We start from the raw sequence: 18,543 nt of genomic DNA on the forward strand, positions 1-18,543 counted from the left end.
CCTAAACATCTCGGTGGAAAAGTGCTTAGCATTTGGTCTAGAGCTAACTAGGAGAACATGGTAGGAACTGACTTAGAGTTAATTTTGGAAGAAAAAAGGTTAAAACAGTAAAGGCTGAAGAACCTTTTTTGTACTTAGAATGCCAATATACTATTGCAAAAGGTATTGAAAACAAATGGCATCTGCGTAATTTAGACAGAATGCTGGTCAGACTGGGAGGACTTGAACTTAAACCGAGACAAAAGATTATACTTTTGCAAACATATCTATTACTAAAGTTCTTTTATATCTGGATTTCAAGTTTTGCCACCTATTCTTACTTGAAACAAGTAGATGATATGATTAGATCTTTTGTTAAAAAATGGTTGCATTTGCACCCATCAACGGCGGATGCCTTTTTAATACAAAAAAAGAGATGGGGGACTTGGTCTTCTCAGTGTGACCAGCATAACTATGTTGGCCCAACTTAAATTTGCATAGTCCCTATATGCTCAAGAAAAGGATTGCTTTTTAAAAGAAATGATTGTACACAGTAATCTAGATGATGTTGAAACCAAATTAATAAATAGACTGGTTATTGCAAGGCCTTATAACCTGATAGTTTTAAAAGAAATGAAAAAGAAATTAAAAGATAAGTTCCACGAAGAGTGGGCTTCTAAAGATTCTCAAGGTGAGGGTGTAACCTATTTTAAAAATAATCCTGTAGCAAATATTTTTTTTTTGTTTGAGGAAACATTGCGCGAAAATAGATATATTGATGTACTAAAAATGAGAACGAATACTGTTGGAGTGAGAATAGCTCTTGCTCGCAGTAACCCTAATATTAGCAAAGAGTGTAGGGTTTGTCATGAGCCGTTGTAAACAATGGCTCATGTACTTGGAAAATGCATTCATCATGCTGGCCGTAGAATTATGAGTCATGATCGCATTAGGGATATACTGATAAAACACTTTGATATTAGTGGATTCTTGATTAGTAGGGAGCCAGAGCTTACCACTCCCAATGGCTTACTTAAGCCAGATTTAGTTATAGAAAAGGGCAACAGAAGATATATTATAGATGTAGCAATTCGGTTTGAGGATGGTGATATGGAAGTTAACGCAATTAAAGAAAAACAACAGAAGTATGAGGTTTTGAAAAAGTACTTTAAAAATGATAAATTAGTTGAGATCATGCCTATTGTTATTGGCTCAAGGGGTGCGGTTACCAAATCCCTGGCAACTCAATTTAGAAAATTTTGTGTGCCAAAGTTCATACAGAAAAGAATTGTGAACTATGTAATTATCATCAGTGGAAATTTTAAATTGTCATTTAGATTATTTTAGTTAATGGAGGCTATTGAATGTTTTATTTATTTATCTATTTATTATTTGCTTTTGTTGTTTGAATTTGTGTGTTTGCAATTTTATTTGTATCAATATATATATGAAAATAATAAGGAAAAAAGAAAAGTGAAAAAAAATAAAATTAAACAATAAGAAAGAAAAAAAGGAAAATATTATTAAAAATATATCTTAAAGTAAATATGCCAGAATTTATGTTAGAGGGAAAAAATAAAAAAATAAAACGAAAAATAGTTTTAAGAGAGTAAATTAGAAGGAAATGGAAAATATGTTTAATAAAATTTGTATAATAAATATTTGAGGATGTATGTACATGAGTTAGTTTATTTTATATATATATATGGATTGATTATATTTATTTGAAGAATGTTTCGTGTACATTTTCTTTTATTTAATTTTATAGTAATTATCTTAAGTTGTGATTTTATAAGGTTTTAGTTGATTTTAGTTGCTTTATATTTTAAATCTATTTATTATTTTAAGAATTTATATTTTTATTTACTGTTGAATCTTTGGCACATAAATCGTAATTCTTGGTCAGGTCTTTCCTTACTTATGTTACTATGAGGGGTGACCGACTTGCTCGCTTCGGTAATTATGAGGTAATACTGGGAGGGAGTAGTAAATTTTCTAAGTTTTTTTTCGGCTTCTATGAACGGCTTTTTTAGGGGGGAATAAAAAAATAAAAAAGGGATTGAAGTGAAAACGTTCGGCCCATTGAAGATTTGTTCCTTCAGTTCAGCGGTTGCTCTTTCTCAGATAATCAAATAGCCGGAAGATACTTTGCAATTTGATTGCTGTGGAGGGTAGCAATCTCCGAGCGTTCCCACTCCTGCTATTCGTCTTATCCAATGGTTCGAGGATGCCCGTTTTGGTCTTCATCTTCTTGCTGTAAGAGGAAACGCGACTCATACTTAGCCTAAGGTCTATGCTAAGTGTTAGAATGCAACCCTACTGGGTTTGGTTAGGACAGTGATGTTAGTACTAATGTTACCCTCTCAGTCACGAATGGAAGCGAGCACGTTAGGCACCCTTCCATACGAGTCCAGCTCACAGTTGCCGTCAAAACGCTCATAGTTGCCGACTTTTCGTTCATAATTGCGGGTATAGCGCTCATAGTTGAAAACATAATTTTTCATGTTTATCTTCAAAATACTCGCAGTTGGCTTCAGAATGTTCACACGTAATTTGAAAATGCTCACACTCGCTTTCACGATGCTCATAGTTGCCGACTTTTCGTTCATAATTGCTGACATAGGGCTCATATTTGAAAACATAATTTTTCATGTTTATCTTCGAAATACTCGCAGTTGGCTTCAGAATGTTCACACGTGCTTTCAAAGTCCTCACACTCACTTTCTACACAGATCTCTCTGAATCTCTAATCCGGGGTTTCAGGTACCATCCGTTTACCCCCGAGCGGTTTCTCTTGAACTCTCTCTTCAAAGTTCTTTTCAACTTCCCCTCACGTTACTTGTTCGCTATCGGTCTCGTGGTCATATTTATCCTTAAATGGAGTTTACTACCCACTTAGGGCTGCACTTTCAAGGAACCCGACTCTGAGGAGATGTCTTCCCGAGAACTGAAACGGTCGCACGGGCCTGGCACCCTCTATGGGCAGTGGCCCCATTCAAGAGAGACTTAGACACGCCTCAAGAACTCGGGAGAATCGACCATCCTTAACACCACATTTCTCAACAGCCAACGACTGCGAGATTCGGTGCTGGGCTCTTCCCTGCTCGCTCGCCGTTACTAAGAGAAATGAAATCTTTGAGTTTTACGTCCCACGGTTATGCCGGTTAGGTTAATGGAGACGGTGAAGATCAGTACTGAATGAAATGGTGGAATGAAGAAAGTGGGAGCAAACGGGAGAAGCCCGAGGGGACCCACACACACGGTATTTGTCCACCACAAAGTTCACATGGCGGGGACTGGGATCGAACCCAGGACCCCAAGCACCAGAGGTGAACGCTCTACCACTGAACCACCGTGGCCCCTCCGTTACTAAGAGATTCCTAGTTAATTTCTTTTCCTCCGCTTATTAATATGTTTAAATTAAGCGGGTAATCTCACCTAATCTGAGGTCGAGTGCCAAAAACACAGCGCGCCCGAAGGCTCGCGCACAACAGGACTTTTCAATTTACAAGATGTAGACCGCCAAGGTAAGTCAGGGGTCACCCCCTAACCCTTTGCCGGGCACCTTGTACTGAAGCTCATCAATTATGGGCATATGGAATATTTCAAATGGAAGAATTAATAAAAAGAGAACATAACAGTGTGGTAAGACACTTGTTGTACTCTCAAGAAAATATATATATACAAACATACATCGTCTGGAAATTACACAACAACTGTGAGCGAAAGTAAGCAAATTAAAAGAGAATAAAGCACATAACTTAAAGCAAATGAAGATCAAGAAAAGAAAGCATACGGTAAATTATGGCGGTGATGGAGGACGCAGTTACCGTCATGTGAACTAGTCTGTCCAGGGTTAAGTTTAACGGGAGTGAGAAGGTAAACCATGTGGGTGATGGATGGCTTAGTTGCGGTCATACAGAGGAGCCCCTGCTTATCATGAGACCCATGTTCCCCTTGCTAGCACTTTTATGTATGTGCAAAGAAATAAAGATCGCCAAGTGTGAGCGAGTGGGAAAAGGTAAAGTCGGCAATTAGGAGCATATGGAACATTCCAGATAAGACCCTTGTTGCACTCTCAAGAGAAGATATATATTTATACCTCGTCTGGAAAGTACACAACTGTGAGCGAAAACAACCAAATTAAGAAATCACCACATAACTGTAAACTAATGAAATTCAACAAAAGAAAGCATACGGTAAATTATGGCGGTGATGGAGAGCGCAGTTACCGTCATGTTAACTAATCTGTCCACGCTTAAGTTTAACGGGAGCGAGAAGGTAAACCATGTCGGTGATGGATGACTTTGTTGTCGTCAAATAGAGGAGCTCCTGCTTATAATGAGACAAATGTACTATTTCTGGGAACGGACACATTATATGGAGGTGTATGCCAGGTGTACTTGTCGGTGATAGTAAGACTACTGTGGTATCTGGTATCACGGAGGCAGTACGGACTGTTGTATGGAAGTGACAGACGAAGTCGCCCATGTCTAAAGTACGTTCCCTTTAAAGATCTCGCCCACACTTGCTACGAGGTTCTTCCATCTCCTGTAAGACCGCTTACCAGCAAAACACGCGCGAGTCAGACGCGAGTCAGACACGCGCGTGTGACAGTAATGATCAAACGAATGGCACTAAAAAGCGGCCGGACAGGGGGCATGGTCCCCCTTACTAACCCTTTTATATATGGGAAAAAAGTCAAGTAAAAATGGACAAGTGTGAGCGAGTGCGAAGAAAAATAAAGTAAAAGTCGGTAATTATGAGCGAGTGCGAAGAAAACAAAATAAAAATTGGCAATTATGAGCAAAAGTTGGATATTATGAGCGAGTGCGAATAAAAAAGTACACCACCTGAGGTGGCGTAGCTACCCCGGAGGTCTCGTCTAACCGACAAGACGAATCCTCCAAGCAAGAGCTAAGTCTCAACAGATCGCAGCGTGGCAACTGCTCTACCGTTCACAATACCCCGCCAGGTATCTAAGTCTTTTACAGAGGATTCCACGTCCCAAACTTAAACATCTTGGTATAACTCATGACAGAGATTCGAAGGATCAATACATCTGCCGCAAACCATGGGTCATGTGAAGTAGGACGAGCCTACTCCTACGCTTCGCGTAGTAAATACACTTTCAAATGAGGGACGCCAGATACCGTTGCTTTGCCTAGATCGGATTCTACCTTAGAGGCGTTCAGGTATAATCCAGCGGATGGTAGCGTCACACCACAGGCCGCCCGACCGAGTGTATGAACGAATTGTTCGAACCTGCTTTTCCTCTTGCACTGAGCAGGATTAATTTGGCAACGATCGCGCATCAGTAGGGTAAAACTAACCTGTCTCACGACGCTCTAAACCCAGCTCACGTTCCCTATTAGTGGGTGAACAATCCAACGCTTGGCGAATTCTGCTTCGCAATGATAGAAAGAGTCAACATCGAAGGATCAAAAAGCGACATCGCTATGAACGCTTGGCCGCAACAAGCCAGTTATCCCTGTGGTAACTTTTCTGACACCTCTTGCTGGAAACTCTCCAAGCCAAAAGGATCGATAGGCCGTGGTTTCTTAGTCCCTATGCTTACTGAACATCGGGATCAAGCAAGCTTTTACCCTTTTGCTCTACGCAATGTTTCTGTCCTCGCTGAGCTGACCTTAGGATACCTGCGTTATTCTTTGACAGATGTAACGCGTCAGTCAAACTCCCCGCCTGATAGTGCCCTCGGATCGGACCGTCCGAGAAGACAAACTTGCCAGAATTGGTTCAAGAGTACCGTACGCCGAACACGAAGAACGACGCACGCGCTCCGTCTCACCGAGTAAGTAAGGAAACGATGAAAGTAGTGGTATTTCACCGTTGACCCCGTAAAAAGTCTCCCACTTATGCTACACCTCTCATGTCTCCTTACAGTATCAGACTAGAGTCAAGCTCAACAGGGTCTTCTTTCCCCGCTAGTTTTTCCAAGCCCGCTCCCTTGGCTGTGGATTCGCTAGATAGTAGATAGGGACAGTGGGAATCTCGTTAATCCATTCATGCGCGACACTAATTAGATGACGAGGCATTTGGCTATTACAGCAGTATATTGCATTTCCTGTAATCAGGTACATATATTTGACAAAAAATTCGATAACAAGTATCTGAGTAAAGTTAAAATGACATAATTTCAACCCAGTAGCATTCTTTACAAAATATAATACAAATAACCGTCAATGTTCAAAACTTATTACAATAATGTATATAAATTATAAAAGCAATGATACCGTTGATTAAATCAAACTGTTAGAACTCCCTCGTGGCTAAGCGGTTAGCGTACGAGCCTTTGGCGTGGGAGACTCGGGTTCGATTCCCGGCGGGAGCTCATGTGGTTAGGATTCCACGTTAATCAGTAGGTCCACGTCTCATATAGCCTCGCTGCTGAACGGGACGCTAAACTAAAATCAACTCAATAAATCAAATGGTTAGTCAAGTAATAAAATAAAAATAATACAGTCTTAAAAACATACAGGATAATTACATCAGAGAGATGAGTCAAATAGTAGTAAAAATATCACAAAGTTATAGACAATACAATTGTTGTATTAAATAAAAATTATAAATACATAGTGTCCAGTTTTAACAGAGCAAATAACCAGAAAGCAATAAGACAATCTACAAAAACATACCACTAAAATACGAGGAACATTCTAAGTTTAATCTATGTGTGCATTTGCCATTTCGACACTACTTCCTACTACTATTAAACTAAGTGTTTTCCATATACCTTTATTAACATTTTTTAACTTTTGCAATTCTTGTTTGGTTCTATCGGGAATCACACCTCTAGCACCGATTACAATAGGAACAATTTTAACTCTCCCACATTTAATTTATCTTTAACAGTGCTGGATATCGTTTCATACTTTTTTGTTTTTTCATTGATGGCGTTGTCCAAGAAGTCGTCTTGTTCGAAACGAATCGTTACCTCAACTATAACAGCCTCGTCTTTTTTGCGGCAATAAGGTCACGTTTAAGCCTTTCTTGACCGACAGATATTTCCGGTTCGACGCTAACCTTGTCGTACTGTTTTAGAAGCTCATTCTTCAGTAGCCCTACCACCTCATTGTGTCTATGAATAATTTTCGGTTTGTTAGCGAAACATTCACACAAGACTTGAGCCAAGGTCTCGTTTTTGGTCCTCCATCTTCTACAAACAACGTCATCTCCAATTTTAACTTGAGCGAGAGCTATTTTAGTTCCGAAAGTGTTGGTCCGAATTTTCAAAAAATCTATAAATCTAGAGTCAGTTACTAATGAGTTATCGTATAGAATCTCATTTGAGACTTTATTGTCTACATAAAATTCAACACCTTTCCCCTGAAATTTTAGTTTACGCCATTCATTCCACTCATCCATTTTAAATTTCTCTTTTATTTTCGTAATTCTCCTCATCCCTCGGCTTCATGGGTTGCCCTCCTATTAATTCGTCGATATTGCCATCAAAAACTTTATTAGCAAGGATTGCAGGGTTCCTTCTATACATGTTCTGGGTGATGGCGTATAAATGTACCTTCTTATTATCAGATTTGACTTTAGACCCTTTTTTCGGTGTTTAGGACTCTCATTCCTATTTCTCTTTAATATGTCTTATAGGCGAACAAAAAATCCATCTATTACATCGCCATTCTTAATTGAGTCCCCATCCAAATTGTCTCCTAGGTCGGAGTATAATCCAAATAGAGAGTCCTTAGTATAGCTCGCAAAAGGAGACTGCCGATCCTCCTTATCATCCACTTCTTCAAATCCCTTTGCTGAGACATCCTTCGGCTGCAGCCATTCCACATTGTTACTCGACTCTTTACCTTCGGAGGATGCAACTTCCTCTTCTTCGCTGGCCAGCAAGTCCTCTATGTTACTAACAATTCTCCGTCCTGAGGATTCATCGAATTCAGCTGGATGAGGAGTGGCAAGAATCATGTTAATTTTTTCTTGTGTTCCTCTGAATGGACCCAATTCAATCTTCCTAGACTCATCACTAGATAGGAACAATTCCCTGAACCTATCGCAATCTCTATTAAATTGTGTCCAAGAGAAATCCTCAAATTCAGGGGCTGGTTTTCTAAATGACTCTTGATTGTCGGAGATGTTCAAATCTATACTCTTGGAACCCGACACATGAACTTTTAATTCTTCTATGTTTGATTTCATTAATTTTCGTAAATATTCTTCAATAAAAGTTTGTTCACTGGGAAAGTAGTCTTCATTGGTTATACTTCTAATTGAGATCGCACTTTGAGCTAGATCTCTATTAGCTAATTTCCTTCTTAAAGGAGTCACTGTACTCCACCTTCTGTTTTTGTCAGTCATTGAGCTGCTATTATTGAGTTCTTCCTGACTACACAAGATATCATCCGTATTCCAGACTAGAGTTGAATCTGCTGTCTTCAATTCACAAGCTGCTCCTTGTCGGGTGGGTGATCTTAAGTCACTAATCCTGAGTTGTGTATTAATAGACCGGAACTCTATTCCGTTAATAATGGTATTGCCGTCAATATCAAAACATTTATGTTTAACAATATCCCGATTGTCCTCCTTCATCCCATCTATGTGCGGCTTCACTTCCTTCTCGACGTTAATTCCAGATTCATGCACCATACTTTTCTCTAGTTGAGTTGCTTCGCTAATCGCCAATCTGTCAAATTGTGATGTTAAGGTCTGGACGTCCTTTTGACCATTCGTTAAATTTATTTTGCAGTCGTCTTCGTCTTCACTTGTAGAAGATAATTTCCTCGTCCTTTTTTTTCCGTATTAGCATTTCATTACCAGGTTCCGTAGAATTGTCTTCATTATTCCTATCCGTTGTCAATCTGCACCGTTTACGACGCAATTCATATCTTCCATGACTTGTATCCTCTTCGCTTACACATTCTTCTGTATCGTAGGAGTTAGACTTCCTCTTCAATTGTTCAGTTGTGCTACCGTCATTATTAATGGCTATAGATTCCTTTGAGATTCTTCCAATTCTTATGAGATGCTTCTTTTTGTCACGGATCTCGCTTCGATTTCTTCCCTGGAAGTTATCCGCTAATATTAGATTAACGTTCTTATCTCCTAAGTTAGAGTTAACTATGTCTACAAACAAATCGATCTCTTCATCTGTCCATTTTCGCCCTGCGCCAGGTCTCTGACGTAATTTTCTCCTATTCACATCGGCCATCTTCTCGTCATTACGCTCGACAGGGTGTTCAATCCTTGTGTGAGTCCCTCTACCATGGGCAGTATCAAATTTCCTTTGGCAATAGTTACAGCGAAGATCACCGTTATCTCTTCTTTCCCCTGGGCATTTAGGTACGTGACATGATATGAAATTTCTCAAAAATCTTCTTACATTGTCTGCATCTAAAACGATAGTTATCCTTATGTTTAGCTTCTAAATGATTTAAAAGTCCTTTATAGTTCCAGAAAAGGTCCTTAGGATGTTTCGGACAAGAAAGTTCATCTTCTTCGAGCGGAAAATCAATTAAAATTATACCCTCCATTATTTAAAAAACACACAGAGTAAAACCTACATTACATTATAACCATAAAATGACAACAAAATAGTGAGTATAAAATGAGTCTGTGTTGAAAAGGATAATTACCAGTTCACACAGGCTACACTAAGATACTGCAATAGCAAAATAAGTTGCTAAATTGCAAAAGTTTTAAAATTTTCTAGTCGCACTAATCATAATTGTATTGTCAGCACATGCCACAAAACCAATTTTCAAGAGAATTAGATACTGACGCGAGAATTAAGTATATAGCATGAATAAAAATTTAGCCTCTTAAGTTACAAAACTGTGGACTAAATGTTATATGTATTTAATTAATGTGTTGATATCAATTGTACAAACACATAATTATACCAAAAAATATTCAATTGTGAGATTTAACATAACAATTGAAATGACAATTTATGTAACGATATATAAAATTAAGGGCGCTAAGTTTTAGGCTTAAAAGATTATAATACCATTAATGAACATGAGAAAAATTGAAAAACTAAAAGTTAGTAAGTAGAGCGAGAACTTGTTCAAGAACCAATTTAGTAATTACAATATTAGAATTAAACAAAAAAGAGGTACAATCCTAAATGAGTTCTTCTATTGTGCAATTATGGTGATAAGGCAAAAGTGTCTATTCGTAGTTAGGATTTGATTACGAGATTTAATATTTGACACCCCCTATAAATTTCAGCTGGACCTTGGACAAGAAACTAAGGCTTTTCTTAGAGAAAGAATAATAAATTACCTTTATTAATTATATATATATAAGTGGATTTCAAACAAAAAATTAAATATAAATATTCAATGCGTTAATCGCCAGTTTCTCACTAATTGTTAATACGCCTCATGCTGTTATAGAATGTAAAATAGATTTTAACCAAGTCTTAATAAAACGTCAAGCCTGGGGTAATTCAAACCCTATAATCAAAATTAAGTACAGCGCAAATCGTTGACTAGTACCACGACAAAAGGATGGAGCTTGTAATGTTTAACTTACTATAAGCAAACCAACGCAACACAAAATGAAATACATGTGTACTTATGCTTCACAAATTAATAATTAGTTATTCCTTGCCATTCTGATCATAATTCGTAAAATTTTACCATTGAATACAACAGATATTTCGTTGTATTTAATTTAACAAAAAAATGATATCATAAAAGACAACATTAAATTGAATTAAGTTAAATTCTATTCGTTTCTTGCAACAAGTCTTCTATATAAAACTTCCAGGTTAATATTCTGTGGCTAGGAACAATCATCTGAGAAGAAATATATTTACAAATTCAACACCTTCAGAAGATTAGCAGCGTATGTAACAGAACGCAATCGCAAGTTTTTAATATCACTGCTATCCCCTATGTATTCATTCATAATTTTACTATTATTAAAGCATTTCTAGCCAGACTTGTACACAACACTTACCAAAATGGCATAACTAAATAGTATTTGTATTTCAGTCATAATCACTGAAATTAAAAGTCATTTTACAAAAGAAAATACCGTGACACTGAGAATCGCCTCATTCCTTACGAGATCTCTTGGGATCACTGTGGAAGCTCTCCAATATCAATGTTCAGTATGCAGTCATCCCATATTTAAGCTTTATTTATATATAACTTTTTTTATTATTAAGTCTATGTCAACGATATTTGCACACAATAAACACTAGAGTGGCATCAATCAGAAGCAAGTATAGTTTCCTCTCTCGCTTGACTTTAAACAGTTATTAAAGTAATAGAATTAGACAGACAAAAACAGTGGCCATATTCCTTCCGGGCCCTACCTCTTTGGGTCCCTGTGTTCTCCAACATTGGAACAATAGAATATTGCTGATCCGAATGTAAACAAATAAACTATGCCCGTATTTCACATTAAAATATCTATAGTTATTTTATTCTTTGCTCAAACTGGATAAACTTAGCACAAAATAAGCACTGAACATTGCAGAATCACTTAATAAACTTAGTTTAACCTCCACTGCACTTTAACTTTAAATTTTTAACACTTTTCAGTACCGTATGCACTTGTAACAGGTAATACATACCTGAAATTAAATTAGCTGTAACTTTTAAAATTCTTCATCGATCTTCAAACGGAAAAAGGTATAATAAACTACATGTATTATGAATTTTGATAGCATTATTACTTCACCACGAAATTAAGCAGAATCAGTTAAATTTACGATGTAAATTGTCACAAAACAAAACACTGTCGCTGCTGAAGTAACGCACTTCGTCTTGCGACGACTCGAGAATTTCACCTCCAACGTCGCTATACTAATGCCCCCGTCTGTCCCTATTAATCATTACCTCGAGTTCCGAAAACCAACAAAATAGAACCGAGGTCCTATTCCGTTATTCCATGCACCGAACATTCAGGCGACACGGCCTGCTTTGAACACTCTAATTTGTTCAAAGTAAACTTGCCGGCCAATCAAGACACTCAATGAAGAGCACCGAGAAAGGAAAAACCGGTGGGACGTCTGGAACGATCAGTTAAACGCCAGGTGGCGAACCGATCGTCCGAGACCCAGATCGAACTACGAGCTTTTTAACCGCAACAACTTTAATATACGCTATCGGAGCTGGAATTACCGCGGCGGCTGGCACCAGACTTGCCCTCCGTTAGATTCTCATTAAAGGATTTAAAGTGTATTCATTCCGATTACGGGGCCTCGGATAAGTCCCGTATCGTTATTTTTCGTCACTACCTCCCCGTGCCGGGAGAGGGTAATTTGCGCGCCTGCTTCCTTCCTTGGATGTGGTAGCCGTTTCTCAGGCTCCCTCTCCGGAATCGAACCCTGATTCCCCGTTACCCGTAACAACCATGGTAGGCGCAGAACCTACCATCGACAGTTGATAAGGCAGACATTTGAAAGATGCGTCGCCGGGACAGAGACCGTGCGATCAGCCCAAAGTTCTTCATAGTCACCAAGGTTTCGGACGGACGACCCGACCGACTGGTTTTAACCTAATAAAAGCATCCCTTCCATTGCTGGGCGGGATTCTAGTTGCATGTATTAGCTCTAGAATTACCAGTTATCCAAGTATGATAGGTACGATCTAAGGAACTATAACTGATTTAATGAGCCATTCGCGGTTTCACCTTGTTTTGGCTGGCACTGAGACATGCATGGCTTAATCTTTGAGACAAGCATATGACTACTGGCAGGATCAGCCAGGAAATTGACCGACTAAAAAGCCGGAAAGTGTTGGACACGACCAACACAGCGTTCTAACAAAGGATAGGAAAGCTACACCCGACCAAGCATTTTAGACTTCTCTTCCGCTGGAATAAGCCTACTCTTGCGGTGCCTAGCTCCCGTTAATACTGGCCGTGTGACAGCCGCCAAGAGCATATTAGACTCCCAATCCAATGGAATAAGCCTACCTGTGTCCTTGGGTTACAACAGCTTCCTTCCACACGTTGCCGGTACATCCGACACAGCACTTTTAAAGACTCCTTTTCCAACAGAATAAGCCTACTTTTGTGCGGCCTGGCTCCCGTTAGAACTGGCCGTAAGGCTACCCACAAAAGCACATTTAGACTCCTGCTCCAGTGAAATAAGTCTACTCGTGTCCTACGGATGACAGTGGCTTCCGTTCAAATATAGCCGTTCACCCGACACAGCAAATTTTAAAGACTCCTTCTCCACCGGAATAAGCCTACTCCTGTGGGGCCTGGCTCCCGTTAGAACTGGCCGTAAGGTTGCCCACAAATATCACTGGAGCAGGAGTCTAAATGTGCTTAAGTCTACTCGTGTCCTTGGATGACAGTGGCATCCGTTCGACAAGTCGTAAACGCCCAAACTGGTGATGAGTCTATACCGTTCTTAACTAAAGAAAATCGGTACTTAGAAGCCAGTTACAAGTCAGTTACGAAAAACAATGCTTCGCATAAGCCTTTGTAAGCTAGAAAGGACATCCTATCTGGCCTGATTCTCAAGAAGGACAAGTAAGCTCCCGTCAACTGGCCCAAACTCTTAAGCGAGGACAGCCCGTTCAAAGTCAATCGGCATCACTCCTTAAGAGTACAAAACGGCTCTCGTCCTAACTACACTGGCTCTTGCTCCTTCAAGTGAAATTTGGCTCCCTTCATACTGGCATTATCTTTACACTTAAATCGGACTAATCCGATTCGCCAGGTGAACCTAACTTGGGAACTCAGGAAACTAGGAATAAAGTCCCAGAGGCCCAATTACTTTGTTCGCCAGCCAGCCTTGCGGCGGCCCAGGCTAGGGAATCACATTAACACGAGAAAGATCCCGTCAGTGATCTGTAGCGTGCAGAAACTGCTCCCGTTTGAACTGACAATCCCGACAGAGCAATATTAAAGACGTCTCGTCCATTGAGATAAAGCCAACTTTTGCGAGCCTTGCTCCCGTATGTCTGTGCACGAAAGCATATTAGACTCCTGCCTCAATGGAATTAGTCTACTCATGTCCTTAAAGGGACGACAGTTCTTCAAGCATAGCATGCTACCTTCCGCAACTTACAGGCACGGAAATGCTGTGGAAACGAGGAGACAAGTCCTCTGAAACGTTTAATAGCTGGTCACCCGAAACAGCAAATTTTAAAGACTCCTTCTCCAGCGGAATAAGCCTACTTTCGTGGGGCCAGGCTCCCGTTAGAACTGGCCGTAAGGTTGCCCACAAAAGCACGTTTAGACTCCTGAACCAGTGAAATAAGTCTACTCGTGTCCTACGGATGACTGTGGCTTCCGTTCGCCCGACACAGCAAATATTAAAAGACTTCTCAGCCACCAGAATAAGCCTCCCCTCGTGGGGCCTCGAACACGTTAGAACGGGCCGTGTGGCTACCCACAAAAGCACATTTAGACTCCTGCTCCTGTGAAATAAGTTTCACTCGTGTCCTCTGGGTGTGACAGTAGCTTCCGTTCAAGTATTCTTCGCATTCAGCAGCCGCAAAAAGCGGCATCGGCCAGAAGTCAATTGCCCGAAGGCGTGATAGACAGGCTAGGCCTCGGATTAAGAAGGATTGTCTCCTTCCCGTAAACGACAGGTACTTCCGTATGAGAGCCTACCTCACACATTCCCCGTCCCCACGTGCTTTCTTAGAAACAGCCGTCCGGTCAAGGTTTCTGACATTCTTTGTCAAAAATATGAGGAAGTTTTTGGACAACATTAGGCGTGCTGGCAAACCCGCACTGCACGCCCTTTAATAGGTCCGCCCATGGACGCACATCTCGATGAAGCATTCCTCTCAGGCACCAACAAGGTTTGCAAACTCCTTTCCTCCTTGGTCGGCTAGGACGCCCGTGAATAGCATCCCAGGGTTCTAGACTGCGGCTGATAAAATTCCCTTTGAGCCTACACTACCATCCGCCGATATCAGTCCGCCTTCAAAATTAACCAACACCAACAGCGATAGTGCGTTTAGACTCCCATAAAGGAACCAACCAGCCTGTGCCTTCCCTTCCCAATTTAGCCATTTCCGCCTCTTGCGAAGACTAGCTTTCTGTCTGTGGCCAGAAGTCAAGATTTCTCGACAGACTAGGCCGCGGAGAGAAAAAGGTAACCCTCACTTAGAAAGCAATACCATTAGCGGTCTCTCCAACCTCCGCGAACAATTTAAACGAAATGTTAATATAGAAGGCTTGTTCACTACCCTACCTCCTATAGTGTAGAGATTCCTCTCGATACTACACCTGTCTTGAATTTGCCGACGTTGCACAGCCTCTTTTTGACCATAACGGCGAATGCAGCCACGGTTGCCGCATACATCCCACGCAAGGGTGGGAAAACGTGATTTGACTTCCAGTACATACATAAACCGTTACAGAATACGACACACAAAACTTAATAACTTTTACAATCAACTAACTTCTGTGAACAATTTGAAAGTATAAGCCAGCCTAACCTAAGTATATAGCAGGAATGCTGACTACCACACCTCCTATATTGATGAGATTCCTCTCGAACGGACACCAGTCACGAAAATTACGGAATCTCAAAAATGACGGCAAACGAAGCCACAGTTCCCGCCATATTCAATTGTTATGCTGGGTAGAAAGTTTTCTTCGAAATCGGTTGCTTTTCGCGTTACGGATTCAAAATTATGTAAAGAACAATCCAAAAACATGAATTAGGTCAAACGCATGTTAATTACAACGTCATTGAACAATTTCAAGCGAGGACTTAAGAAAGTGTAAATAGGGCTGCTTCTTTACCCTAACCCCTATAATGTAGCGATTCCTCTCAATTGCACAGCAGTCACAAAAATCACAGAATGTCAAAAATGACGGCAAGCGAAGCCACGGTTTCCGTCATATCTTAAGGTTATGCTGGTTGAAAAGCCGCCAACAACAATGTTCACACTTCCCGTCTGATTGCCCACTGTTCCAAAAATGTGGTTCATAAATGCCGACCGAAACATTATAAATTTATTTTAGTTCAATTTATTTTAGTTCAAGCACAACACAACAGGCTCCAGGCCCAATTATTGTGTTGCCTTTGACAACGAAATACATATTAATACAAAACAATGAGATATACAAATAATTAAAAGAAATACACATAACAAAATAGACAATTAAAAAAAACACACACACATTCATATTGTCTTTAGCATATGAGCTCCTTATATGCCGTTTTCAAAACATGCCTGTTTAACTGTTCTTTTGTACACACTTTCCGACATGCTAAATATATCAATATTGAAGTCTTTTTCGACTTCATTGTGGAGAGTGCTTATCCTCCATATAGGAGATTTCCGAAGGATATTTGTTCTTGCCTTTCTTTGATAAAACGTAGATGTGTTTCCTATCCTCGTTCTGGTTGATGGGACTTGAAAACAAAGTAACGAACGCAGCTCAATAGAGTCAATTTTATCATGTATTAATTTATATAAAAATATTAGATCATTATATCTTCTTCTTTCGTATAAAGTGGGTAGTTGATAATTTTCCAGTAACTCTCTGTAAGATTCATATTTCGGGTAAGGCCCAGTTTTCCTGTACGTTAGAAGTCTTAGGAATTTTTTCTGTATTCCCTCAATCATATCACAGTATTTTTGCATATTTGGTGTCCACACAACAGTAGCATATTCTAACTTTGACCGAACGTAAGTGAAGTACAATTTCATTAAAGTTAAATCATTACGAAACTCTTTACCTAGCCTCATGATAAAACCAAGGTTTCTATAAGCCTCGCTCGTTACTGTTTCCATATGATGTTTAAAGGTTAAATTTTGATCAAAGAAAATTCCGAGATCTTTGATATACTTGGGAGAGCTTAATTTTGTCCCATCAATCGAATAAGTATAGTCTACACAACTATTCTTACGTGTAAAACGTAGGAAGTTACATTTATTTACATTCATTTTAAATTTATTTTTATTACACCATTCCATAATGTTAGTTAAGTCTTGTTGTACTTTCTCGCAATCATCAATTGAATCTACCTTAGTATATATTTTGAGGTCGTCTGCAAATAGAAGACAGTTAGCATGTTTAATCCTAGTCGGCAAATCATTCACTGCTAAGAGAAACAAAAGCGGTCCGAGATTTGAGCCCTGGGGAACTCCTGACAAAGCATTGAACTTTTCAGAGATGCACCCTTTATAAACAACTGATTGCCTACGGTTACTTAAGTAGGAAGATATTAACTGTTTGTACTCTTGAGAAAAGTGGAAAGAGTTTAATTTCGCTAGTAAAATGTCATGATCCACTAGGTCGAAGGCTTTAGAAAAGTCAGTATAGATTACATCCACCTGATTACCTTTATCTATCTCCGTTGAGATGTAGTTAGTAATGATGGCCAGGTTCGTGGATGTTGATCTATCTCGTACAAAGCCGTGTTGATAGGTCGATAGCACGGGTTTCACATGATTTAGAACACGTTGATAAATAATCTGTTCAAATACCTTTGAAAATGGTTACAATACTGATATGGGTCTAAATTTATCTATATCTCTAGTTCCGTTGGCCTTCGGTATCGGACAGATTATGGTCTCTTTCCACTTTTCTGGAAAAATTCTTGTCTTTACTGAGATACTAGCTATAATATGTATGGGATATTTAAGAATGTCCATACAACCTTTCAGTATATAAGGTGGTATGCCATCTGAACCACAAGACGTTTTTGGCTTCAATTTTCTTATCGCTTCTTCTACTTCTTCCATTTTTATTTCATTGAGTACTAACAGATCTAATGTATCATATACAGGTTTATCAGGAGTGTAATGTTGTATATTATATTTAGCACCGATAACTGAGTATACTGACCGAAAATAGCAAACGCATTAGCAATATCGTTGTTGTTTTTTAATTCCTGACCATTAAAGGTAAGAAACCCAGTTGAAATATGTTTAGTTTTACTTTTAATGTAGTTCCAGAAATAACAAGGGTCCGTGCCTATTTTATTTTCCGTTTCTAATATGAACGTTCTAAGAGCTTGTGATGTTTCTAGTTTTATTTCCCTGCGCATTTTGCGAAACTCCTCCCTGTGAAATGAAATATTCCCCTTTCCACTTTTCCACTTTTCGTGATGGTATGATTTTGCTTTAAGTTTTTTAATGATACTAGCCGTAAACCAGCACGGATAATTATGGTTAGTGAGTTTCTTAGGAGGAACACTTGCACCTAAAACGTTATGAAGTATTTCGTAAAATTTATCTACTACAACATCAACATCATTTGAAAGCTTAAGACAGTCCCAATTCACATTTGATAAATCATTATACATTTTTAAGAAGTTAGCCCTTCTAAAGTTGTAACCCTGGAAGTTATTTTGGGATTTCATTTTTGGTGGTCGTTTATATGACCATAAGATTACCAGTGCTGGATGATGGCGATCTTCAGACACCAATGACATTTCCGCTCTTTCAACTTCCACTCCTTCTATGTTAGATATTACTAAATCTAATGTACGATTATTTTCGTTTCCAACATTGTTATATGTACTTAGACCAAACAAGCTTATGAAATTATACAAACTTTTACAAGTACCAGTTAAATGCTCAAAAGAAAACGCCACTCCTGTTATTTCTGGAATATTAAAATCTCCAATACACAAAACAGCAC

General features: G+C 39.2%; 2 pseudogenes; both read right to left on the minus strand.

Moving 5' to 3' along the window:
- Window positions 1-4,878: 4,878 nt before the first annotated feature.
- On the minus strand, window positions 4,879-5,933 carry LOC145688715 (large subunit ribosomal RNA; annotated as a pseudogene).
- A 5,696-nt stretch (window positions 5,934-11,629) lies between these two features.
- Window positions 11,630-12,685, minus strand: LOC145688616 (small subunit ribosomal RNA; annotated as a pseudogene).
- Between the last annotated feature and the right edge of the window lie 5,858 nt (window positions 12,686-18,543).

Source organism: Thermobia domestica, chromosome 6, assembly GCF_964235325.1.
Source record: "Thermobia domestica chromosome 6, izTheDome1.hap1.1, whole genome shotgun sequence".
Lineage (NCBI taxonomy): Eukaryota > Metazoa > Arthropoda > Insecta > Zygentoma > Lepismatidae > Thermobia > Thermobia domestica.